Source organism: Pinus tabuliformis, chromosome 4_1 (genome assembly GCF_031772625.1).
Source record: "Pinus tabuliformis cultivar Carrire ecotype Pingquan chromosome 4_1, CPIR1, whole genome shotgun sequence".
NCBI lineage: Eukaryota > Viridiplantae > Streptophyta > Pinopsida > Pinales > Pinaceae > Pinus > Pinus tabuliformis.
The window spans coordinates 501,175,440-501,202,658 of record NC_142303.1 but is presented as its reverse complement, the minus strand read 5'-3'; positions in this window follow the sequence as shown (position 1 = coordinate 501,202,658).

Below are 27,219 nucleotides of genomic sequence, written 5' to 3'. Positions count from 1 at the left end.
CATGCATTCTATAGTCTCTTCCTTGTTCCGTGTGATTCCTTTTCCCCATCAATGGAAGATAGTCATAGTCAACCAATTGTCCTTCTTTGCCTCTTCCTCCTCGGACTGCAATGTTATGTGTGTGGGGGTAGGACTCCGTAAAGATCCTTCTTCAACGGAAATTTTTCCACTCCCACCTCCTCATGTTTCCTTTGTCAACATGATTTCGGTCAATTATGATACTTGGGTCATTCCCTCTTCAGATCTTGTTGACACATGGGGCGAGGTTATGCCATTAAGTCTCGCCGAAATAAATTATGTGGAGATTGTTTCGGCTTCACCTTCAGTTTCCTCTGATCATCCTATTTCGAGTACATCTTTCGGCGAGTATTCTCAATCCTTGCAACTTGTTTTAGGCTCGGTGGCCATGTCTACTTGTCTCAAGAAGGTTTCTTCTGCACTTCCTATTTACATGTCATTCCATCTTGATTTTGTCAAAGTATTTCAACTAGAGGCACCTTTATCTCTTCATCGATTCAGGTTTCTTTTCCCTCCCCGAGTTTTTCCCGCTTGCCCGTTATTGCAATGGGGTTTTCATCTTATGACTTGTGACCCTCCCTCACCTAGGGGGCATGGGGGCATAGCCGTATATGAGTTCTACTCTATTATTTGGTTGAGTCGATGCTCACTCGTCATGACAACAGTAAAACTCCAGTTTTCATCTTGATTGATTGATTATCCAAGTCCTAGCATGGACTCTCTCGAACATTACTATGCTTAGGTCATCTTGCATGGTTATTGTTGTACAATAATGTGTCATTCAATTTTTGTACAGTGTGGTTTCATGTGTTGTATTGCAAATAGCTTTCCTGCTTATGATGTTTCTACCTTCTTTGGAGATGTCGATGTCTCCTCACATCGGTTTTGATCATGGTTCATCCACGGCATGGGCCATTTATGATCCCCATGGTGAGTTGATTGATCTTCAAGGTATTTTTCTAGGTAAAACAACTAACGATATTGTTGAGTATAGTGCAGTTATCGATTTTCGTCATAAGTTATCTTTCTTGGAATCCGAGAGTTGGTTGTCAACCTTGATTCACAACTAGTTGTTCTTCAACTCAATGGGCAATATTTTGTTCGAAACCATCAGATATTGAAATTTTATCTACGTATCCATCTATTGGAGAGAAATTTTGATTACATTACATATCGTCATATTCCTTGGCATATGAATACACTAACAGATGCATTAGCTAATTATGTGCTCGATAGACATTTGTGAAACATGTAAAAATAAAAAACAAAAACATGTGTACCATAATAAGCAAGGAAATATAGCACACATATATATATATATATATATATATATATATATATATATATATATGTATGTATGTATGTATGTATGTATGTATGTATGTATGTATGTATGTATGTATGTATGTATGTATGTATGTATGTATGTATGTATGTATGTATGTATGTATGTATGTATGTATGTATATGTCAGTAATGTTTGCTATACATCGAAACCCCCCAAAAAAATAATATGTGTTCAAAATACATCCATGGATCATAGACCTCAAAAATTGTGGAATGCTAAAACCTATGAACTAATCAGCATGATTCTCATGGTTTCATGTAACTGCTCGAGCTACGAGAGTCAGCAATCAATAGATCCCATCTTATACACCCACTGTGTGCCTCTAGTACTGGCGTGGGATATCACCCACCCAGGCATACTTTGGGATACCATGGGTCAATCCCTCGAGGTTTTTTGTGATCTCCTTCTCATTATCATCTCCTTCTTGAACAGGAGTGACCTCAAACTAACGAGAAATGCACCTGGAAACCGAGGACATCCTAGAAGGACACCCTAGTCCCACATTTGCATTTACAAGATTGGAATTTTATGGGTACATATATTTAAAAAACAATAAAAAACATCAAAACATTAAAAATTGTTTGTTTCTTACCTTCATCATCAAAATCCTCCCCCTCTAGGAGTGGAATATCTAGATCTCCGTAGAAGTCGGTACCACTGTAAGGCCAATCCTCCACTATGATCAGTTGTTGTCATAGCCACGAGAAATAGGTGGGCTTATAGGACATCTGTTGGCCCCCGGTAACCCTAGGCATCAACTCGCTCCAACAGACCATCCACGGATCTCGTGGCATCAATGGATCTACCTCAGTAAGATGGTATTAGAACAGTTGAACCTGCTCCAAGAAGAAGGTCACTATCACATATCCGAAGCAAAGCTGCTTAAGGTTTCCAACCTTAGCTTTTGATAGTTGGCGCTTCATGTTGATTTTCATAGCTTTTGCCTAGTTAAAGATAGTGGGCGTCGTGAAATCGATAGCATACAGGAACTTCGACTTGTTGGTCTCATGCAGCACTTGGGACCCAACTATTGGGTTGTGTTATATTCTTTCCACAACTAGCCCATGTAGTTAAACAAGGGGTTAAAAGGGGGGGGGGCAGAGCCCCCCCTTCGTTGCGCCGATTGTGTAGTGGGGAGGTCATAGGGGGTTTGAGGATTGTAGGTAACCCCACTCTATGGGGTCCGGGGCAGTGCCCTAGAAAATTTTGGTTTTGGAACCTATGTTAGGTTTGGCAGACCAACCTATGGTTTTGTGCATGATTTGCGCACATGTTTTTGGATGTGATGGTTTTTGGTACATGGTTTTGGATGCGACGATTTTCGTTCCATGGTATTGGATGCTTCGGCATGTAAAAATATGTATTGTAACATTCAAAGGAACATAATGAAAAATCAATTTGGTAGTCCTAGTTTTGGGATCCAGGGGAAATCTCTATGTATATGTGTTTTATGTGTTATGCTCTCGCATCGTTCATTTTCTGTGTTTTAGAATTTCTATGTAGGTAATTTCTGTACGGGGTTAAAACTTATATTTGGTATCAGAGATATTTTGGCTTCAAGGGGATGCCTTTATTGCTGATGTGTTTCGCTCAAGCCTATGGTAGACCCTGTTCAGTGGGAGATCTGCGAGATCAATTCTGGTGGTGAAAGAAGATGGCGAGCAGTGGATCATGGTCAAAGTTTTGAGTTCTGGAAAATCAATATGGAGGATCTGTTGGTGGATAAAGATTAGTGGAACATGGTAGATTTAGGTATTAAACCAACGGGAGTGTCCGATGAAGAATGGAAGAAGTTGGATCGGAAGGCAAAGAGCACAATATGATTGTGTGTCTCAGATTTAGTATTGATGAATGTATCAGGGGAAGCTATGGTGAAGGCTTTGTGGGAAAAGTTAGTGACTTTGTACCAATCTAAGTCTCTGGTGAATAAACTGTTCCTGCGGAAAAAGCTGTATAACCTGTAGATGGAAGATGGAGACTTGGTGACAAAGCATCTAAATGCATTTAATACTGTGGTAAGTCAGTTAGCATCTATTGATATTAAAATTTCAGATGAAGATAACTGCATCCGTTTGTTGTGTTCTCTACCAGATTCGTGGGATAGTTTGGTTATTTCAATAGGTAGCAATGCAACTGCCTTACAGTTTGATGAAATAGTCTCATCCTTGCTAATGAAGGAGATGACACGAAAAAATATGGAGAGCCAAAATGGTGATGCTTTGTTTGTACGAGGAAGGTCCCATAACCGAAACAAAAATAAGTCATCGAGTGGGAGATCTAAATCTAGAGGGATATCTAAATCTCCAGGAAAACCTATAAATGAGGTGTGCTGGAAATGCGGAAAGGAAGGGCACTACAAAAGGGACTATAAATGTAAATCTCCTGATAAAGGAAAGGGATCTGATGACGCTCCTTCTGCAAAGGCGAAAACCACCTCAAATGAAGGTGGGGATGTGTACTTGGCTTCTTCAAGTACACATGTAGATCATGAGGCATGGTTGATTGACTCAGGTGCATCCTTTCACTTCACTCCCCATAGAGAGTGGTTCTGCGAGTATGATAAATACGATGGTGGTGATGTCTTCTTAGGGGATGATAAGAAGGCTAGAATCATTTGTTGCTGAAAAGTAAAGTTGAAGTTGCAAGGTGGAAGGGTTAGAACACTTCCGGATGTTCAGCATATTCCTACATTGGCCAGAAATCTGATTTCTGTAAGCAAGTTGGATGATGCGGGTGTAAAAATAGTGTTTGAGAAGGATACCTGCAAGATGGTTTGGGGAGCACTAGTATTGATGCAAGGAGTTTGGATTCTAACTCTGTACAAGATGCAAGGTAGCACGGTTGTTGATGGGTGCAATAGTTCTGTGGTTCCTGAAAGTGGAGCAGAAAATCTAGTGGTCTGTATAGAGAAGACCATGTTGTGGCATTAAAGGCTTGGACATATTGGAGATAAGGGCCTTCGAATACTTCATGGTAAAGGTATGGTAGAAAGTATGAGTAATAGCTCACTAGATTTTGATTTCTATGAAAATTGTGTATATGGGAAGCAGAATCAGGTGAGTTTCCCCTCTGGTGGTAAGAGGGTGAAATAGATATTAGAGCTTGTGCACAGTGACATGTTTGGACCTGTGAAGGTTCCCTCACTAGGTAAGTTTGTGTACTATGTATCATTTATAGATGACTTCTCAAGGAATACATGGATATATTTCTTTAAGAAGAAATATGAAGTCTTTGATAGGTTTAAAGAATTTAAGGCTCTGGTGGAAAACTAGATAGAGAAGAAGACTACTCCATATACACCTCAGCAAAATGGAGTTGCAGAAAGAATGAACAAGACGTTGATGGAAACGACAAGAAGCATGCCCAGTGGTGTCAGGTTAGGATAGGTATTCTCGGCAGAGGCGGTGGAGACTAGATGTTATCTAGTCAACATGTCACCTTCATCAGCATTGGAGGAGAAGACTCCATAAGAGGTATGGACTGGTAAGAAACCCTCTCTTTCACATCTGAGGGTATTTGGATGTGATGCATATGTACATGTTCCAAATGAGAAGAGAACAAAGTTAGATAGTAAATCTGAAAAGTGCATCTTTATTGGGTATAAGGATGGTTTAAAGGGTTATAATCTTTGAAACCCAGTAACAAGGAAGATTTTGTATAGCCAAGATGCGGTTTTCAAAGAGGTGAAAGATATTAAACATGAAGTCCAACCAAAGGAACGTAAGAAGATAGATTTTGAGCTAAAGGAGGAAGAATCAGACTCTACAACAAAGAGGAATCAGAAGATGAAGAGCCACAAACTCCGAGTGTGAGAAGATCAGTTCAAGAAAGAAGTCAGCCAACCAGAAAGGTATAGTCCATCTGCTTTCTATTCAAATTTTGCTTTATCTATTACTGATGATGATCCCAGAACTGTGAAGGAAGCAGTAGATTCAGAGGATGGAAAACTCTAGAAAGAGGCCATGGTTGATGAAATGGCATCTTTGAACAAAAATGAGGCTTGGGATCTAGTGGAGTTGCCGACAGGAAGGAAACCCATTGGTAGCAAATGGGTGTTCAAGAATAATAAAAATCCAAAAGGAAAGGTGGAGAAATACAAAGCTCGGTTGGTAGCAAAAGGTTATTCCTAGGTGCCGGAATTGATTTTGGTGATATTTTTTCTCCTGTTGCCAAGATAACTTCTATTAGATTACTTTTATCTGTTGTTGCTTCTTTTTATTTTTAGGTAGAACAGATGGATGTGAATACAACATTTCTTCATGGGGGTCTGGAATAGGAAATCTACATGAAGCAACCTGAACTCTTTGCGGTGAAGGGTAAGAAAGAACTGGTATGCAAGTTAAAGAAGTCTTTGTATGGGTTAAGACAGTAACCAAGGATGTGGTATTAGAAATTTGATACATTTATACAGGGACTTGGCTTCACCAGAAGCAAAGCAGATCACTGTGTGTATTTTAAATTAATTGGTTATCGTGTTATTTATTTGGTCTTGTATGTGGATGATATGTTGCTGGTTGGAAATGACAAAGAAATTATCTAGGATTTGAAGACCCAATTGCCCTCCAAATTCGACATGAAAGATATTGGTGTTGAAAACTATATTTTGGGCATGGAAATTAAAAGAGATCGGGCAAAGAGGAAGCTCTAGTTAAACCAGAGGAAGTATGTCGAGACAATATTGCAGATATTTAATATGCATGATAGTAAACCGGTGAAGGTTCCTATTCCTATAGGTGTAAAATTATTTGCTGAACAGTGTCCTAAGACACAAGAAGAGGAAGAAGACATGTCCCGTGTTCCATATGCAAGTTCAGTTGATAGTCTGATGTATGCAATGGTTTGTACTAGACCATACATTGCACATGCAGTGGAAGTATTGAGCACGTTTATGTCAAAACCAAGAAAGGAGCATTGGACAGCAGTGAAGCAGGTTTTCAAGTATTTGTGTGGCACTAGTGATTATGGTTTGTGCTACCAAGGAAGAATAGGATTGGACAGAGTGTTGGATATTCATGGCTTTGTTGATGCAGACTAGGCTAGAGATCTGGATCAGTGAAGATCTACAAGTGGGTATGTGTTTAACCTATTTGGAGGTGCAATGTGTTGGATGAGTAAGAAACAATCTGTAGTGGCACTATCAACTACAGAGGCAGAATACATGGCAACCACTCATGAAAGCAAGGAAGCACTTTGGTTGTAGAGATTATGTTCAAATATGGGGTTAATATAGGGAGCTATAAGGATAGACTGTGACAACCAAAGTGTAAGTTTCTTGGCAAAGAACCCTGCATATTATTCAAAGACAAAGCACATTGATGTTCAGTATCACTTTGTGAGGGATATGACAGAAGATAAAAAGGTGTTGCTAGTAAAGGTGGACACTTTGAAGAATACTGCAGATGCATTGACAAAATCTATGAGCTCTGAGAAGTTCTCCTTGTGTAGAGAAACAATGGGCATTGCAAGGCTGGATAAATGACTAAGATCTCTTGTGGCCCCCTATGGAAAGAAAACAACAAGTGGGATAATGTTGGGTTGTGTTATATTCTTTCCATGACTACCCCACGTAGTTAACCAGGGGGTTAGAATGGGGGGGCAGAGCCCCCCCTTCATTTCGCCGATTTCATAGTGGGGGGGTCATAGGAGGTTTGAGGGGCGAAGGTAACCCCACCCTATGTTTGGTTGGGCGAACCCACCTATGGTTTTGTGCATGATTTTCGCACATGTTTTTGGACGTGATGGTTTTCGGTCCATGGTTTTGGACACGATGGTTTTCAGTCCATGGTATTGGACGCTTCAACATGTATAAATATGTATTGTAACATTGAAAGGAACATAATGAAAAATCAAGCTAGTAGTCTCGGTTTTGGGATCCAAGGGAAAATCTCTCTGTATATGAGTTTTATGTGTTATGCTCTCGCATTGTTTATTTTCTGTGTTTTAGAATTTGTATGTAGGTAATTTATGTATGGGGTTAAAACCTACACCAACCACTCTATTGATGGTCAACAATAAAACTCTCAACATAAAATCCTGAACAGTCATAATCTCGATCTTGCCACTTTTGGATTTGAGAGCTTCTGGGAAATGTTCGACAAGTAGCATGGTCACGCCTAAAATTGACTAGGTTCTATTGCACTATCCACTTGGTTTTATCTAATAAGTAACACCTAATCATTAATACAAGGTACTACAAAATAAGTCTGTGGAATAACTCCATCTGTGCCGGATACTATTGGAAAAGCAACATACATCTGCATAGCACCATTGCCCCAATCGACCTTGACCCATATAGATTGATTGGTTCCCCTCTCAAGGACAGTCCTGTGACGAAATAAATGTCTGAAGTTTCCAGCTCTAGCTCTTGGTCATCAATGATGAAAATTTCCTGATTTATGTCCCAGAGACTGATTAGGTACCATAGCAATTCATGTTGAGCCCGCATCCCTGGTGTGAGGAAGAACTTGAGGAGCCCACAGTTCCTCAAGGCCTCCAAGCAATTTGGGTCAGTTATTGCTTGAGTGTCAATATCCCCATGCTTATGTTCTATCCAATCCTCCATTTTCGATAATTTTCTCCCTAAAAAACCATAAATTCAAGTCAATGACCATCCCTGGCCAGAAAAATTTGGATTCAAACGATCGAATTGAGTAAAAAACATGAATTTTCTTTTCTCATGGCATCAGCGTGGCTATTCTAAAAATAGTAGCACCGACAACACGCTTGGTAGCTTTAACAACCCCCAATCGGTGTGAATCTGTGCCAAGAAATCGTGCCGACCGAGGGAGAAATTATTTTGCAAAACCTCCCCATGAAATCAAAAAATAGATAAAGACAGGTGAAAATAGTATGAAAATGGAGCTTAAGGTCTTGGCTCTTACCTACAACTGACGACTCGGCGAATGACCCCCTGGATCTTCCGTAATCTGCTCTGGAAAAATTAGGGCACAAATGGGTGAAAAGATCTTCACGCAAAGGTAAAATGGTAAATGGTAAAAAATAATTACTTTTGCCCCTTTTTAATCATTGTTTAATGAAATATTAGGGCTTTTGAGTATTTTTTTACCTATTTTTCTTAGAATTGGATAATGCATTTACCTTTCTCGTGCAACAACGAGTGACGGATTGTCAATGATGGTACTGGAGTCACGTTTTAGCTCTTTTCTCAACTCATAAAACTCAAATGAAAATATCATCAAGTTTTTTTCCCTTTTGAATCATTAAAGAGAATAAAAATGGGAGGTCCACTTTCAATCTCTTTTCTGACCTTTTAGAAATGAAAATATTGCTGAGCTCTTGTCATTTTGAACTCATTAAAGGCTGAAAAATGTTGTTTACCTATTTATCCCCTTTTTTGGGTTGGGATAAACTATTTACGAAAAAGGTACTCCTTGACTGAAATGGTCAAGCAGTTCTCTTAAGTATTGTTTTCTACCTCTTCGGGCTCGAGAGACACAAATGTCTGAAAAGGGACCATGTAGAGTTTTCTTTTCAATTTCTTTTTCAAACTCTCAAAACATGAAAAAGATATTGAGTTACACCTTTGTCAGACTCGTTAAAACATTAAATGCCATCGGATTCATCACCATGATGAACATGAGCTTCTCCTTCCTATGACTTGTTAAACTTACTAAGTCGGATTCATCTGAAGGATGAACTTACAATGTGAGCATATGCTATCCCTTTGAAGCTTGCGATAAAAAATAATTGGGGTACCTTCAGAAATGGTGGGGGATAAATTGGAAATTCTATGAGTTGTGTCGACAGCTCACTCTTGAACATGGCACTCTCTCTTTCGTGTCAGGTTGGGATATCCTCACTTCATCGTTAACTTTAATGGGTTGGGTGTTCATCTTTGCCTTCCATTTGATCTCTACCACATCATCATGACCACCAATCCCATGGATCCAAAAGTTGCCAAACTCCAGAATTGTGTCAACGATATGTTCAAGAGTTAGTCCCTCTGCAATTACACTTACTCTTGATTCTCTGTATCATTTGAAATCATTTGCGTCCCTTTGTCTCATGTCGATGATGTGGGATACATCATGGCCCTCCTTCCACACGGTCACTTCCTATGACTTTAGCTCACTATCCAGGACACTGACTGAGAGACTCCCTTCCAGTACCTTAGAGCTTGCATGCCCTAATGGAAAGTTCTTCGCACTTGATGACAAGTTCACATCATTGGCTTTCGATCGGGTGATTTGACAGGTGTTCGACTTCAAGTCCTTTATTCACATTCTATGGATTGTGCTGATAGTACCTTGAGAACCATTGTCATTATTAGTGGTTTATCTCGTGCTTGTTAACAGTTCACATCATTGTCTGGTAATCAAGCAATTTTCTAGCATGTTCGACGTCAACACATCTATTCACATGTTAGGATTTGTACTTTGATCAGATCGTATTAGAGTGCAAGACCCTATGCTCAAATTACAGAATTCCAGGTTACAAGGCAATGTGACATGATCATGATGATATACATGTCTCTTTTAGATGGATGGCTGCGACCATACCATGAGTTGTCATATGTGATCCTTCTCATTATTGTATGGCTACGACCATACCTTGGTTTTGATATCATCCTCTTTATCGGATGGCTACGTCCATGCCTGGATCTATTTACATGATCATACATTGGATGGCTGCATCGATACCATGATTCATGTATCATTTGAAAGAGTTATTAGTAATGTATATGTATTTATACTTGCTTTGAAGTTTCCTGACAACAGACTCTGATTCCCTACACTTATTTGTAAATCATTTCACCCCTCACTCTAGTTTGGCCTTCATGCTTTAGGGGGCATCTGTTACAGAGAATTTTTTCATTTTCCCTGTACTCCCCATAACATGATCCTAGAGGACCTCTACAGTGAACCCCACATTCTTTCCCATCATGAATAAACTCCCATCATGTCCCTCTTCATGAGAAGAATAATTCCCTTTTGCATCATTTCCCAAAGCTCTTCCATTTTTTCCAGTTTACAAGGCTGACACTAATGACCCATTTCCTCCTCACGTTGATTTGTAGAGCTAACACTAGCATTTGTGTTGTAAAGATCGACTGATCCTTTTCTTAGTCGCACCGATCCTCTTTTGGGAATTTTCTTAAATACGGTGCTGAAGCTTCCAGTTCTTGAAGCTCTGTAATGGAAGTTTGATAAATGGTTTGGCCAGATGGAGCCAAGGAAGTCAATCTGGGCTCCTTTCCCTTATTTGGATGGAACAAACTCAAGAGGTAAGACCTTCTCCTAGGATGATAGGAACCATCTCCCATCCATTCAAGCTATGTAAACCTCTCTTTTATCAAGCAAAAGCTAGTTCTAGTTTTTGGCTAGTTGGTGTTTTGAAGCAAGTGTGAATAACCAGCAAGTCATCTATAGCTTGTAGATTTCTAGTGTATGTTTGAGGGAGAATAGTGTGTTTTGGTTTGGTTTGAGAACTAGAGGGAAAGAGGCCTTAAAAATTCCATTATTGGGGCCATCCATGAAGTGCTAGCAGAAGTGTGGGGACCCGGATACGTTGGAGAAGACCAGTGACATCAAGGCATCATTTATAATCTATTTTTGATTTATATAAATGCAACTATCAATTGATTTCCTACATGAATTGTCATATTACATCTTTATAGTTTAATGTTCCTTGACTTATTAAGTAGGCTGAATGCAATATTTTATGCTATCATGTTTGTTGTTTGTTGTTGTTTTCTTGTTTTAGGTATTTGAAGGAAGGAAATGAAAGATAGCTAGAGTAAGGAAGCAAGAACATCACCAAGTGGAATAGAATTCTAAGAGGTAGGCCATCTTAATTGATTCTAGCTTAAGGAAATTTTCCATAGATTATTTGTTTGTGGCTAGACCCTCTCTCTTGGCTAGATGGATTGTTTGTGTCCGCACTTAGAATTTTGTTGCACCACACAAGTGCATACCAATTCTTTTTTACTCTTCACTGAAAATCATTCTAATTGCTTCACGTAGATCTCTTCTTCCAGATCCTCATGTGGAAATAATTTCTTCACATCCATATATTCTACCTTGAAATAAAAAGCAACAACAACAAATAAAAGTAATCTAATAGAAGATAATATGACAATAGGAGAAAAAATATCACCAAAATCAATTCCTAACACCTGGGAATAACCTTTTTCTACCATTCGAGATTTTTTTTATCCACCTTGCCTTATGCATTCATCTTCTTATTAAACACCCATTTTCTTCCTATTGTACCGTAGGAGACAACCACCGGCTGAGTAGAGGTCAGTGCCCAAGACATTTGTCTAGAATTTCTTAATTTGTTGTTCCATTGTGAAACTTCAAAAGTATTTGTTTTACAGGTAAAGACTATAGAATCTTCTTGAAATGAAACACCTTTCAAAGTGGCATTTTAATGAACGTGATTTTTAAGTTGTAGTACAATGGATGAAAGATATTTTTAAGAAATTTTTAAACAATAGGCTTGTTACACAGTAATTTTTCACTCTCTTGTCACTCCTCATTCGTGATCCTGGAGAACCCTAGTAGTGACTAATATGTTATACTTTCACCATGAAACCTATTCTCTTGCCTCCCTTGAATTTTGAAGAATGTGGTCCCCAATCCCTTCAGAACATTTCCAGAGAATTCTTCTTAAAACCCAGTTTTTAAGATCAACGCTCTTTCCCAGTATCTCACCCGCGCTGATGGCAGAGTTTTACACTATTACCCATGCCATTTGATGTTATTGTTAGCCCAATACTTGTGTCAGCCTACTTTTGAAATTTTTTTATAAAAGGAAACTGAGTTTCACATCTAGAAACTTTTAGTGGCGATGTGTTGGATATTCATTTGGTTGGATAAGGGCCGAGTACTCCATATAAGGTTCATTCCCCCTTAAATGTGGACCTTCCCAATGAGATAAGACCTTCTTCCCACTCGAGTGGGTCTCATTCTTATCATCCTCTCCCTATATAAACCACTTCTTCTTAGCCTTTTTGGTTATGGACAATACAGTACAACACATAGTGAAAATGGTGGAGAGATAGAACCAGCTTCAAAATTCTGAATTCTTTAGCTTTTGATAGAATAAGATTAGTCTTAGATGGAAAAAGCTAGTCTTTCATAGCTAAAGCATGAGGATAGAGATTTAGAGCTTTAAATCCATTTCATGTTAATCTAGAGGAGGAAAAGTGTGTTGAAAATGCGTGTAGCGGGACTTGGATACCACAAAGGAGATCTCCAACATCAAAGCTTTGGTTGTATTTCTCTTTGAAGTTTACTTTAATACAACTAAAGGTTTATGTCCTATATCGAGTGTAACATTACATTTTATAGCTTAGAACTCCTTGATCTTTTAAGTAGATTGGATTCAATTTTATGCTATGACGTTTGATGTTGTTTCTTGCATGTTTGTTTTAGGTACTTGAACGAAAGGAACGAAAGGATGTTGGAGAAAGGAAGCAATATCACCATCAAGTGGATTATCATTATAAGAGGTAGGCCCTCTTATTCGATTCTAAACTAAGAAAATTTACATTAGATTGTCTAGTTTTTGGCTAGACCCACTCTCTTGGTCGAGAGGGATTGTCTCTCTCCATAGAGAGAATTTTCCTACACCACAAATTGGCATCTCCGCTGGGGAAATACATCTCCTTTTCATCACTCTATTTTTTCTACTTGTGTGCCTAGTTTGTTTATTTATGGTCTTTTCGATTTGTACCGACCTATTTGAAGGCATACAAACACTAACCCACCCTCTGATGTGTTAAGTTTGGCCCTGTGTGAAGCTCATTTTATTTTTTCTTTGAATCCCTAGATCAACTCTAGTTTTGGCAAAACAGTCGCGTCGATCAGGCCAATCAACGCTAGTTTTAGCCTGACAGTCGCACCGGTCATGCCGACCAGCGCTAGTTTCTGCCCAAAAGTTGTGCCAATCATGCCGATCAGTGCTATTTTCAGCCCAAAAGTCATGTCATTCTCTGAGTTAAGAAAAAATTAGAGTTTCTCCCATTCTATTTCCATCATGTCTTGACCCTCAAACTCTCTTCTTCTGCCCTGAAGTGACTAGAATGATTTGTTTGCTGGTTTTGATTGATTGATTGGCTTGAATTTTCATTTATTGATTTTTTGAGTTTTCTGGATGGTTTCTATGACCCTAGGGCATCTAGATCAATTATCATTCATTTGTTCGTTTACTCATTTTTTCAAGTTCCTGATTTGTTGCTTCATTTAATCAATCTTTCAGGCGCAACATCTTCATTGCTTCATTTTAAATTGAATGAGAAAAAATGTCTTTTTTGTTCTCTTATTTTGAGTGTATCTCTTATCTTTCTAAGCATAGATTACATTGCTTGGTTTTTCGATTGAAGAATTTATGTGTTTGGTTTGTTAGATTTAGGGAAGAAGTTGCTTTTAGTTTCATTTATCATGCTTTGGATTTGATCGATGCTTGCTTGTTCAGAATTGTGAAAATTTTTGTTAAAGTGCTTTATGTGAAAGATTCATTTTGCATTTTATGAAAAGAAGAACATCATTCTAGTTTACTTAAGCAAAAATATTGCATTAGTAGCTTTATTGAGAAGCTAGAATTGCATCATCGTAGGCATGAGAAATGAAATATTTTTTTTTTGTTGTTAAAGGAACATTAAGTGCATTTAAGACATGTATTAGTAAATGATTTCATTCTTTGGTTGTTGCATTGATTGTGTGTTATCTATCCCTCAATTAATGTAAACTTTTATCGAAGACAAAGATTTGTTTTCTCATATACCTACATATAGAAGTTTTCAGATGACAACAGTAGGGCCTTGAATTGCAACCTAATTCAAGAAAAACCGTTAAAATTTATTGAATTAACCTAAGGAAGCATGGAAACTTAACACTCATATTTAGTGTTCTAGGCTAGAGATGTGTTCTGGCATCTTTAAACCTAGTCGCTATCATACACAACGATCTCACATTAAACAAAACTAGCATGGACTTGTGTTCCCCATATTGTCATGTATATAAAGGGAGACCCCTATAGGTTGCAATACTTTATCCATATGAAGCCGATTCTACCACCTTGTAAACGTGATACACTGAACATAACATTTGGGGACATTGCTTGCTCATACTTTTTGGTTTGCCGAGAGCTATTATGCAGTTCACAGTTACCTGGTAATCCTTTATGCCTAGAGTACCCTGAGTAGTCATTTTTTATCATTACTAACTCTTTAAATTTTAAAAGATCATCGAGCACTTGTCCTTTGAAGATTGTTAAATTTGAAAGTGACTAGAGTCACCTTTCGTCCTTTTCTCAGCTCTTAAAACATCAAAAGAAAAAATTTTGTTTCATTGTCTTAAAATTAACTGCCCACAAAATATTCTTGGTTAAAGTTATCTTCCTTAGTGATTCTTTAGGGTCGATTCCAATGTTAACATTTTGGTGTTTACCAGTCACGGAATCCCCTCCGATGGAAATCCTCTTCCTTTTCCTTCTTTTGGAAACACTGGCTCTCCTTATATGGAAACATTGTCCCTTCCTGGGTTAACTATTGGTTTACCAGTCTCACTATTTTCGACCTTGGTGGTCCCAAGTGTCCCAACTTCTATCTAGCCATATTCTTCACTTGAACAACACCATGTTGATTCCAAGGTTGACATCTCACCGTCTTCACCTATTTATTCACCCTCCTCTTCTACTTCACCTAGTGAATGTTTGAAATCTAGTAACCAGGAGGCTAAGAAGAAGAAGAAGAAGAAGAAGAAGTTAGATAAGCAAGAGGCCAACCGTGCAGCTATTTCTCCAAATGTAGTTCCCGTCAAAAACCTTCTGATCCTTTGCAGAAATTAAAATTCCCTTGCAGGCTATGTAAGGGTGACCATCTCCTTCAAGACTCTCCTGGTATTACCAGAGTCTTAGAGGCATGGTCTCAAAATCTGGATCGACCATCCCCATCGACCCCTAGAGATAATTTTGAGGCTACACCTTTGGATAGCGATGGTAAGAAGAAGGGAAAAATTAAATTCCCTTGTAGGTTATGTGAAGGAGAGAATCTTCTTCACCTTTGTCCTCTTACGAATAAAGCTTCAAAAATTTTGGAAAACCTTACAGCTCCTCAACCCCAACTTCATGTTAGTTATCAGAGGCTTTCTTCTAACCCTCTCTTAGTTGGTAAAGAGATTGACTTGGATTCATCTCTTGCCCATCCTACTCTTCTTGATCATGACTCTCATGTCTATTCCCGACGAACCATTGGTTGAAAAGAGTGTCGACTTGGCTCTTCCTTCAGTCATTCATTCTATCCCGGAAGAGAATAGTGATCATACTACTCATCTTCTTCTCATCTCCCTAGATTCTCATGAATCGAACAGTGGCCCTCCTATCCCAGTTGTTTAGGAGAGTCCTCCTATTCTTGTACAGCATTGGGGAAATCCTATGATACCCCCACCAAGTAGTTATGTTGTTTCTTTTGATTGGAGTCAATTGACTGCATTCTCCCTCCCATCTTATGTGCCTTTCCAGATTATGGTACAAGCCTATAATATGGTAGTACATAGCACTCTATTAGATGAAGACTTGTTTGTTAACATCATGTCTTCTACTAGTTGGCAAGTTTTGGGATCCCCACAGCTTGTCCCTGTCACCCAAAATCTGTTAGCTTTCAACAGAGGAGCCAGTCAACCTTTAGGGATCCTTCCGAAGTTCCATATTACTTTGGGAGGAAATACCATCTATATAGACATGATGGTAGTCCAAGGTGCCCTAGACTTTGATTTTCTTCTTGGGAATGACTATGTTTATGTCATGGGAGCTCTTGTTTCTTCACTCTTCTGTGTGGTTTGTTTTCCACACGAAGGGAGAATAGTGACCATTGATCAATTATCGTTCGCCAATCACTAGATGGCTCTAATCCTACCATCATGCAAGAAGTACCCTCCTCACCACAGGTCAATTATGTGGCTGCCCGTTCCATCTCCACATCTTCTAATGATCGTTCAAATGGCATGGTACATTATGTATTGGGGGCATTGAAACCTGATCTGTCATTTGTAGCAATTGACATGAGTTCCTCCCAGAGCATAGTTCTCCCATCTAGTGAGGACCTCTTAGGGGCCATTTTATCGTATGGTCCATGATCAACATTACAAGTATAATTCTTTTTCTATGTCAACCTCGTTAAAAAATGAAACAACATGCAAGGATAGTTTGTTCCTGTATCTCGTTAAAAAATGAAACATATTTCAAGGATAGTTTTTTCCTGTATCAACCTCGTTAAAAATTAAACAGATGTCATGAGGATAGTTCATGGTCTTGTGTCAACCTCGTCAAAAAAATGAAACAAAGTGTCGGAGCATGGTTCCTGATCTTGTGTCAAGCTCCTTAAAAAATGAAACAAGGATTCTTGAGGATAGTTCTTTTACTGTGTCAACCTTGTTAAAAAATGAAAAAACTCCCTTTTCCAAATCAAGTATTTGATTAAGATCTCGTCAAATTCTAGTCAAGTCTTTCCTTGATATCAAAAGTGAAACTTCACTCCATCCACCTTTTAGCAACCTGACGTTTACTTCGGTGAATGAAATGAATTTTAGGGGGCATGTGCCTCAGCTCTCATCATGCTGGGGCATGCCCTTTTTTCATCCAAGCATATTTTTTTGTTTCAAGCTTGTGTAAACATGAAACCAAATCCAAGCATAGTTTTTCATTTCAAGCTTGTGTAAACATGAAACCAAATCGAAGCATAGTTCCCGTGGTTCAGGATTGTATAAAAATGAACCCACCTCCATTTTAACCCTTATGATTTCCATTGTTATCAGCCTCTCCCATCAGATAAGCCTTGGTTTTTTTCTCCATTCCATCACCACCATCTCTTTGTCGGATCATTTGCTTTCACTTGGTTGTTTTACCCTTTCTTAAGGAACCACAACGATGAGTGGTTTTACTAGCCAACCTCTTGACCTCTTATTTTTTGAGCAGTTCCACCATAACCGGAACTAGTTGCTACCCTTTATACCACTCATTCATCCAGGACAAGTCACCTTTAATCACTTTTCTGACTCGTAAAAAATGAAAATTTGCTGACTATTTTTCCCTTTCAGACTTGCTAAAGAAAATAAAAACAAGGAGTCATCCTTAAGCTCTTTTCTAAATCTCAAAATATGAAAATATTACTTAGATATTGTCATTCTAAACTCATTAAAGGTTATGAAACATCGTTTACCTAGTATACATTTACCCCTTTTTTGGGCTGAGATAAAACTATTTATGAAAAAAGTATACCGTAGTCAAACATGACTAGGAGGTTCTCTTAAATATTGTTTTCTGCCTTTTCGGGTTCAAGAGACAACTTTACTAAAAGGGACCCTTGGATTTTTCTTTCCCGTGTCTTTTTCAAACTCTCTAAACATGAAAAAGATGTTGAGTTTCACCTTTGTCAGAATCGTTAAAGGATTAAACGAGATAGGACTTTTCATTATGACATGACCGAGCTACTCCTTCCTAGGGCTCGTAAAACTTACTAGGATGGAACCATCCGAAGGATGGGCTTATATTACAAACATATGCCATCCCCATCAAGATTGTGTAAAACTAATTAGGGTACTTGCCAAAATGGTGGGGGGAATTTGGAAGTATTTCATCAATTGTATTCTTCACTTGAGGCAGCGTGTCACTCTTGAACATTGACACTCATATGCTATATGTGTCCGGTTTTGGGACATCCTCACTCTGTCACTTGCCTCCTTGGGTTTTGGGTTATCCATTTTTAAACCGCTCATATGATCTTTTCCACGTCACCATGAGCTTTGATCGTATGATGTCAAATGCTTCCAAAATCTGGAGTCATGTCATCCATGTGTTCAAGAGAATTCTTCCTACCTGTACATTGTCTTATCATATGTCACCATCTTGGATTACTCTCATTCATTGTGTTTCCTGTTTCATGTCGATGATGAATCATTCATTATGATATCCCTTCAACAAATAACTTCTTGTCAACTTCAGCTCATTATCCAGGAAGTTAATCTATAAACTTCCTTCTAGTACCTTAGAGCTTGCATGCCTCAATGGCAAGTTCTTCACATTCGATGAAAGGTTCTCATCATTGGCCTTTGATAAAATGGTTTCACGAGTGTTTGACTTCGATTCCTTATTCACACTTTGTGAATTATACTGATAGTACCTTGAGAGCCATTGACATTATGGGTGGTTTCTCTTGCGATTATTAATGGTTCTCGTCATTGGTTGGTAATCAAGTGATTTTCTAGCATGTTCGACTTCAACACGTCTATTCACATGTTAGAATTTGTACTTTGATCAGCTTGTGTTGGAGCGCAAGACCTTGGGCTTAAATAAATAAAATTCAAGGTTACGAGGAGTGATGAGTCATTCATGATTATATACATGATTCTTTAGACAGATGGCTGCGACCATGCCATGGGTATCATTTTGATCCTGTTCAATTGAATGGATATGACCATACCATGGGTCTTTTGATTTTGATCCTCTCTATGTGAATGGATGTGCCCATGTCGTGGGTCTATTTCCTATGATCCCTTCAGTCGGATGGCTACTTCCATGCGAAGGATCCATCCACATCATCCTTTTCTTGTTGGATAGCTACACCTATACCATGGATTCATGTATTGTTATATGCCTCTCATGTTTATCAGGCATGACTACCTAATTTCAGATATGTACATGTACGTTTGAGTTATAGATCTTTTGATGCAGTATTCCAAGTCCTTGCTTTGTCTTAAAGAATTTCATCCATTGATCTCAGCATTGACTTCATGATTTAGGGGGCATCTATTACATAGTAATTTTTCACTCTCCTGTCACTCCCCATTCTTGATCTCGGAGAACCCTAGTAGTGACTAATGTATTATAGTTTCACCATGAAACCTATGCTCTTGCATCCCTTTAAGTTTGAAGAAAGTAGTCCCATCTCCCTTCAGAACATTTTCAGAGGATCCTTCTCAAAACCCAGTTTTTAAGATCATCACTCTTTCCCAGTGTCTCACCCACACTGATGGCAAAGTTTTACACTATGACCCACGTCGACCGATGCTGTTGTTAGGCCAATACCTACACCGGTTTACTTTTGGAAATTTTTTATAAGAGGAAATGGAATTTCACGTCTAGAAACTTCTAGTGGCGATGTGCTGGATGTTCGTTTGGTTGGATAAGGGCCGAGAACTCCACAAAAGATTCTTCCCCCCCTAAAAGTGGACCTTCCCAATGAGATAAGACCTTCTTCCCCATTGAGCGGGTCTCATTCTTATCCTCCTCTCCCTATATAAATCACTTCCTCTTACCCTTTTTAGTTACAGACAATACAGTACAACACAGAGTGAAAGTGGTGGAGAGATAGAACTAGCTGTAAAAGTATGAAATCTTTAGCTTTTGATAGAGGAATATTAGTCTTAGATGAAAAAACACTATAATTTGGTAGCTAAAGCATGAGGATTGAGAGTTAGAGCTTGGAAGCCATTTCATGTCAAGCTAGAGGACGAAAAGAGTGCTGAAAAGGCATGTAGCAGGACTTGGATACCACAAAGGAGATCTCCAAGGTCAAGGCTTCGGTTGTATTTCTCTTTGAAGTTTATTTTAATAAAACTAATGGTTTATTTCCTATATCAGGTGTAATATTACATTTGATAGCTTAGAATTCCTTGACCTTTTAAGTAGATTGGATTCGATTTTATGCTATCACGATTTCTGTTGTTTCTTACATGTTGAACAAAAGGAACAAAAGGAAGATGGAGCAAGGAAGCAATATCACCATCAAGTGGATTAGCATTATAACAGGTAGGGCCCTCTTATTCGATTCTTATTTAAAGAAGTTTACATTATATTTTCTTGTTTGTGGCTAGACCCACTCTCTTGGGCTAGAGGGATTGTCTCTGTCCACAGAGAGAATTTTCCTACACCATAAGGCTACTTGTGGCAGAATATCTTGTTTTAAAATTTAACAGAATTATGGAAGAGAGATGAATGCAAATACCAAAAATAGGAGTGCATATTAAGGTTATTTAAATTTAACTTAACTGTAATTTCAGTGAAAATTTATCATTAAAGGTCGGTTATTTCAGTACTCTTTCCCATAGAAGAAAAATTAAATGATTTTATAGATATGTGAAAAACATGTCACATTCAAAATATGTCTAGAATCACTTTGAAAGCTTTATTGAAATCACCAAGAAGTTAAAAAAATTACATAGAAAAATTTTCTTCTGAATTTCGAAAACCTGGAACCCTCCCTCATTCCTCAAAATTTCCTTTTGTATGATAATTACAATGAGGATAGTTTTGAAACTGTCAACTGTCAAAAATACTAACTACTTGAACTGTTTTAACTATTTTGTCTTTTGAAGGACTTCATGATCTGAAAATGAGATCTTAGATTACTTTTAAGGTATTACTGACTCATGTGCATGGATTTTCCTATATCACTTAGTGCAATGGATCGATAAGATTTCAAATAATATAGACAATGAGAAGTTAGAGAAACATAATAGACATACACATAGAACACAACAAAATAATCAAGGATTTCATGCAAAACTCTTGGGCTAGTCTCCTGGTCCAGCCTTCAGTGGTGACCTCTCTATTATGTCTTCAAGAGCAAAATTTTACAAAAGTGAGCTCCATCTGAGTCTCAACACAACAGATACAAAATAGCAGGAGTTTACTTGAATCCCTCAAGTCTCTCTGAGTACACAAACTCTCCCTCTCACGTTCTGTCTCTGTCTCAGCACTGCTTGCCTCTTTCTCTATCATTCGATGGCTTTCAAACCAGCCAATGCTTGTCTGTTCGGTTTCCCTTTTGGGCTCTCTGGCTCACAGCCTCCATCCACTCAAATCCCCTCTGAGAGTTAAATAATCATTTGTTAACGTCTTCAGGGAAGGTGGCCACCTATTTTAAAATGGAAGGGATCATTGGCATAGTCGAAATCCCAAAATAGTTGTTTTCTGTTTATATAGAGAAATACACAATTTAAACACTATAAAAATCCACCCTAATGCCTTTTATCAGACCTGGAATATTATTAATTCCACCCTAGACTCTTATCGAGTCTACCTTTAAATCTCTATCGCAAGTTGCTCGGTCGTGGTTCCTTTTTATTTGTAGAATACATAAAAACACTGAAAATCCCGACAATTAGCTTTATGGCGAACTTCAAATATTATAATATCACATTCCTAAAACCTTTTGGGTCAGTTTTATCCAAGTCACAAGTGCATCGGCCCCACTCATTTGTATCGCTTCGATGCAATAATGCGATGTGATATATCACAATTTCATATCGCACAGTCTTCAGGCCTCTGTAAGCCTTTACCTTTGTGTTTTTTTTATGCAATATCACAAGTTAACCTGAGCCATCGATCTGCATGCTTGATCAATGGTCCTCGTTCATTCACGCTAATCGTTGTCGTAAGTTTCATAGGGCTACCTCTGATAATCTTCACTTGCCACTGCCAATTGTGATATGCCGATAGTATCTGGACCATTGATCGGCCAAATCCATCGGCTCCTGTGCAAATTTCTTCAACCCTCTAATAGACTCTGTTTTTGGCCATTTTTCATGTTTTTCTCTCCTAATAATGTAATCCACCTTTTGTAAATGTTCTCCCCTTGCGATAGCTTTTAAGTATATGAAGACTTACAGGGTTTTAGGATCCATTTTGGATCACGCCTTCCCACTGAAAAGGCTTTTGGAGCACCAAAAGTTGGTTTTTAAGCATCAATCAAGTGAGGATACAGCTTCCTCACTTGTCCAATCTCTATCCATCATGTACTGCTTGGTTTTGAACCTTTGAGTTTGATTCTCAGATACTCAACATCCCCTCTGCACATAGTTCTCACCTTCCCATCCAGAAATGTGTCTTCCTCCAACTCATTGAGATATTCACAACATATCATCAATAGAAGGCAACTGACTTTGCTCTTCAGGATCTTCAATCAATGAAGGTTCATACAGTCTCAAGTTTTATGCATTAACGACTAAATAGATATGCATATAAACTAGAAAATCAAGGCAAAAAGCGTTTTCACCAATTTTCTCAAGTATCTTGAAAGGCCCATACCTTATTGGTTTTAGCTTCTTACCTTCACCTTTCATTCTGTCTTTTCTAATGTATAGCCAGACTTCGTCAACAACTTGGAAGCTATGCTCAATTCGATGCTTATCATGCCTTGCCTTGTACTTGGCCTGGCTTCTTTCTAGCTGTTCCTGTACTGCCTGGTGAATTTCTTGGATCCGTTCAATGAACTTGGTTGCTTTGTCCACATCATTGTGTCCATCAACTTCCATGTCTTTTCCAAAGACAAAATGCAAGGGAGACTTTGGTGTAAAACCAAAACAAGTCTCAAAAGGAGATCTCTGAGTAAAAGAGTGCTTGGCACGGTTGTAAGCATGTTGTACATAACACAAATGTTCATCCCAAAGCTTGGGATGCTTGCTGCAATAGCCCCTAAGAAACTAGATCACTGTCCTATTGACTACCTATGTTTGGCCATCTATTTGTGCATGAAATGTTGTGCTCTTCTTCAATCTGGTGTCCATCAATTTCCACAGACTTGACCAAAACTTCCCAACAAATCGGGAATCTCGATCAGACACAATAGAAGTGGGTAACCCAAAATGAACCCATACATGTTGAAAGAACAATTTTGTTGTTTGTTCAGCTGTAACCTGCTTATTACAAGGTATCAAAATACACATTTGGTTGAACCTATCCACAATAACATATAAATAATCATGACCTTTTCTATATTTTGGCAATCCCCCAACAAAGTCCATGGAAACACTTTCCCAAGGATGAGAAGGAACTGGAAGTGGAGTGTACAAACCTATTTTTCTATTGTTGGGATTTCTTTTAGCACACATGGTACACCCTTTAACATATCTCGAAACTGTCTCTTGCATTCTTGGCCAATAATAGAACCTTTGCAACTGTGCAACTATTTTACTTAAACCAAAATGACCTGATATAAGAGAAGTATGTGCTTCTCAGATTATGTTAACTCTTTCAGTTTGTGGAATGCATAACTTTCCCAAATGATACAAGCGTTGGTTCTTAACATAATAATCCAATTCTTCTACTTTTTTCCATGACTTAAGGTTGCATAAATATCTTTAAAATCTACATCTTGAGCATATTGTTCAATGTAGCTTTCATGCATTACTGAGTTATCCTTAAGTATAGTAGATGCATTTATGATTGGTTTTGATAGCATATCTACAACCTTGTTATGTATGCCTTTCTTATATCTGATGACAAGATGAAATTGTTGTAGGAAACCCATCCACCTATAATGTCTTGATTGCTGCAATTTAGTTTGTGAGTGCAAATATTGAAGTGGTTGATTATCTATATGTATAATTGTTTCTTTGCCCAATAGGTAATGTTTCCACTTTTTCACACTCTACACTAATGCATACAATTCTTTATCATATGTAGGATAATTAACTACTGCAGAATTATTTGTCCCAGAATGGTAGCATATAGGTTTACCGTGTTGCATCAACACTGCTCCCATGGAATAGTCACTGGCATCTATTTCAATCTCAAATGGACGTTGAAGATCTAGCAATGCTAGTACTAGTGTTGTACTAATTTTTTCTTTTAAGGTGTTGAAGGCTTTCTGTTGTTTGCCTCCCCGCTGAAACACCTTGTTCAATCCTGTTAAAGCATGTAAAGGAGCTGCAATCAAGGAAAAGTTAGAAATAAACTTTCTCCAATATTGTGTTACTCCTAGGAAACTCCTAACTTCTATAGCATATTTTGGTTTAGGCCAGTTCACAATCACTTCAACCTTAGAGGGATCTATCTTCAATTCACCACCCCCTACAATATGACCCAAATAATTTAAAGATGTTTTGCCAAATTCACATTTTGATAACTTAACATAGAGATTTTTGTTTTCAAAACATACAAAGTCTACTTTACATGTTTCAAATGTTCTTCCCATGTTTTACTGAAAACAAGAATGTCATCTAAATATACGATTACAAAATCATCAATAAAAGGTCGGAGTACATCATTCATAACTCTCATGAAAGTGGCAAGAGCATTAGTTAAGCCAAAAGGCATAACCAACCATTCATACAATCCTTGCTTTTTCTTGAAAGAAGTCTTCCATGCATCTTGTTCTGCAACTCTAACCTGATGATAGCCACTATGCAAGTCTAACTTGGAAAAGTAAACTGCTTCTTTCAAATGACTAATAGATCATCAATGTGAGGAAGAGGATAACGATTCTTGATCGTCATTTTATTCAGTGCTCTGTAATCAATGCACATCCTCCACAAACCATATTTCTTTCTCATCAGTACGATTGGAGATCCACATGGTGATGTGCTTGGTCTTATGAACTGTTTATCGAGTAGCTCCTGTATCTGCTTCTTGATTTCTGCATTCTCTAAAGTGGATAACATGTACATTCCGATGTTAGGTAATGGAGAATCTTGCTGCAAATGAATATCATGTACTATTTCCCTTTTCAGTGGTAGACCTTTAGGTTCTTGAAATAGGATATCATATTTGAAAACAACTTTATCTAAATCAGCTTTTTGTTTAGCATCATAGCCCTCAAATACATTGGTTTTATCAGGGTTCTTTTCCTTTACAATCATCAGTAAAAATTTCTTGCATGAATTTACAATTCTTTTCATCTACCCTGAGTTTATGAGAGAATAGTTATTTTTGAGTTTATGAGCTCTTATGATATATTCTATTCCATATTTAGTGAGTTGATACTTATTTTCAGCTCTATAGAAAATGGCTTTTCTATCATAAAAGTAAGGACTTCCTAAAACAATACCACGTATATCCAAGGGAACTATATCTAACTCAAACTCATCGACAAATGTTGACCCAATAGCAAACCTAAGTTTACATTGTCTAGTCACTTGTAGCTTTGCTTTATCACATACCCAACCTAATGGATATGGCTTCCTGTGAGGTGTTTTTAGTAATCTCAACTTCTTTACAATTGCTTCAGAAATCAAGTTTACTTGTGATCCACTATCAAATAGAGTACCAATATATTCGTGCTAGGAAATAAATCTAATATGAAAAAGCTCATGCCTTTTCCTCTCATTATCATCATTATCAATAGATTGTGTAGAATTACTTGTAGATGCTTCAAAATTTTTACCTTTTATACTTGTGGCTATGGCTGTTGTTTCATCACCTAAGTCTAACCCCAAGTCCTTCTAAATAGAACAACAGTCTTCTTCTTCTTACCACCAAAATTCTTAGGTTTCAGCTTCGGATGCAAAGACCAACAATGTTCATTATTTTGTCCATCCTTCTTGCAGTGAGTGCATGAAGGTTTGTCTTTCTGTGTAGCATTTGTCTTCCTCTCCTTCCATTTTAGCTTCTTCTTTTCCTTGTTCTTTCTTGTAGAGGGTTTTGATGATCCCCCAATCTTTGGGTTCACATTCTTGCCTCTAACTTCTAGATGTGTAGATTGAACTGATACATCATCTAGGATAGTGGGATTAAACATGAGAATGGTGTGCTTCAAATAGCTATGCAGACCACCTATATACTTCAACAAAGTTTCAAGTGAGTCTAGAGAAATGCATAGAGTTAAAGCTATTTTTCTAAATTCCTGGGCGTAACTTTGTACACTTTGGCCCTTTAATTGGAGAAGAGTTTGCCAACTCTTCATTGCTTGCTGCATATAAGCTAGTGGATAGAATTTTTTTTTTAATGGCAGAAACAAATTCATTCCAAGTAGAAAGAATCTTACCATGTTTCTTCAGATCAGCTTGTGTCTTGCCTTCCCACCACACTAGTGCAATTCCTCCAAGGCGAAGGCTAGCCAGCTTAATCTTTCTCCTCTCTGAATCAATGTTCTGCACCCTGCAATATACATCAATCTATCTAATCCAGTTATCTAGCTTTTCGAAATTTAATTCTCCATTATAAATTGGCAAATCAAACTTTATATCTAATTTAGTCAAAGATGTTTTCTTCTTTTTCTTTTAAGGGCTAGTTTTATGTGAAGAAGATAATGAGGATGGTGATGATGGAGTAGATGGTGGAGAAGGCCTCTCTTATTTTCCTTTGCCTTCTGGATGGGAAACTAGAAGAGGTTCCTTTGCTCCTTTATGTAGTTGAGGTGCTGAAGTTCTTTCACCTCGACCTTTCTTAAACTCCCGATACATCTCTTCCACCATGGCTCACATGGCCATAAAACTTTCCATGAATTGGGCTTCTGATTCCCGTGGAGTTTCTTCTGCCATTCTCCTCTGAGAATAGACTTTCCCATTCTCTAGATTAGCCTCAATAAGCTCTCTTTTTCCCAGTTTGAGCTTTGACCTAGTTAGCATACAAAAATCCAACACAAGCTTGTCTAACCTTAGTAAACCTAAAGCTTTGATACCACTTGATCTAAAAATGAGATCTTAGATTACTTTTAAGGTATTACAGACTCATGTGCATGGATTTTCCTATATCACTTAGTGCAACAGATCGAGAAGATTGTGAATAATATAGACAATGAGTAATTAGAGAAGCATAATAGACATACACATAGAACACAAAAAAATAATCAAGGAGTTCACCCAAAACTCTTGGGCTACGTCTCCTAGTCCAGCATTTAGTGGTGACCTCTCTATTATGTCTTCAAGAATAGAGTTTTACAAAAGTGAGCTCAATTTGAGTCTCAACACAGCCGATACAAAACAACAGGAGTTTACTTAGATCCCTGAAGTCTCTCTAAGTACACAGACTCTCCCTCTCGCCTTCTGCCTCTGTCTTCTCTCTATCTCAACACTGCTTGGCTATGTCTCTATCATTTAGTGGCTTTTAAACCAATCCGTGCTTGTCTGTTCAGTTTGCCTTTTGGGATATCTGGGTCCTGGCCTTTATCT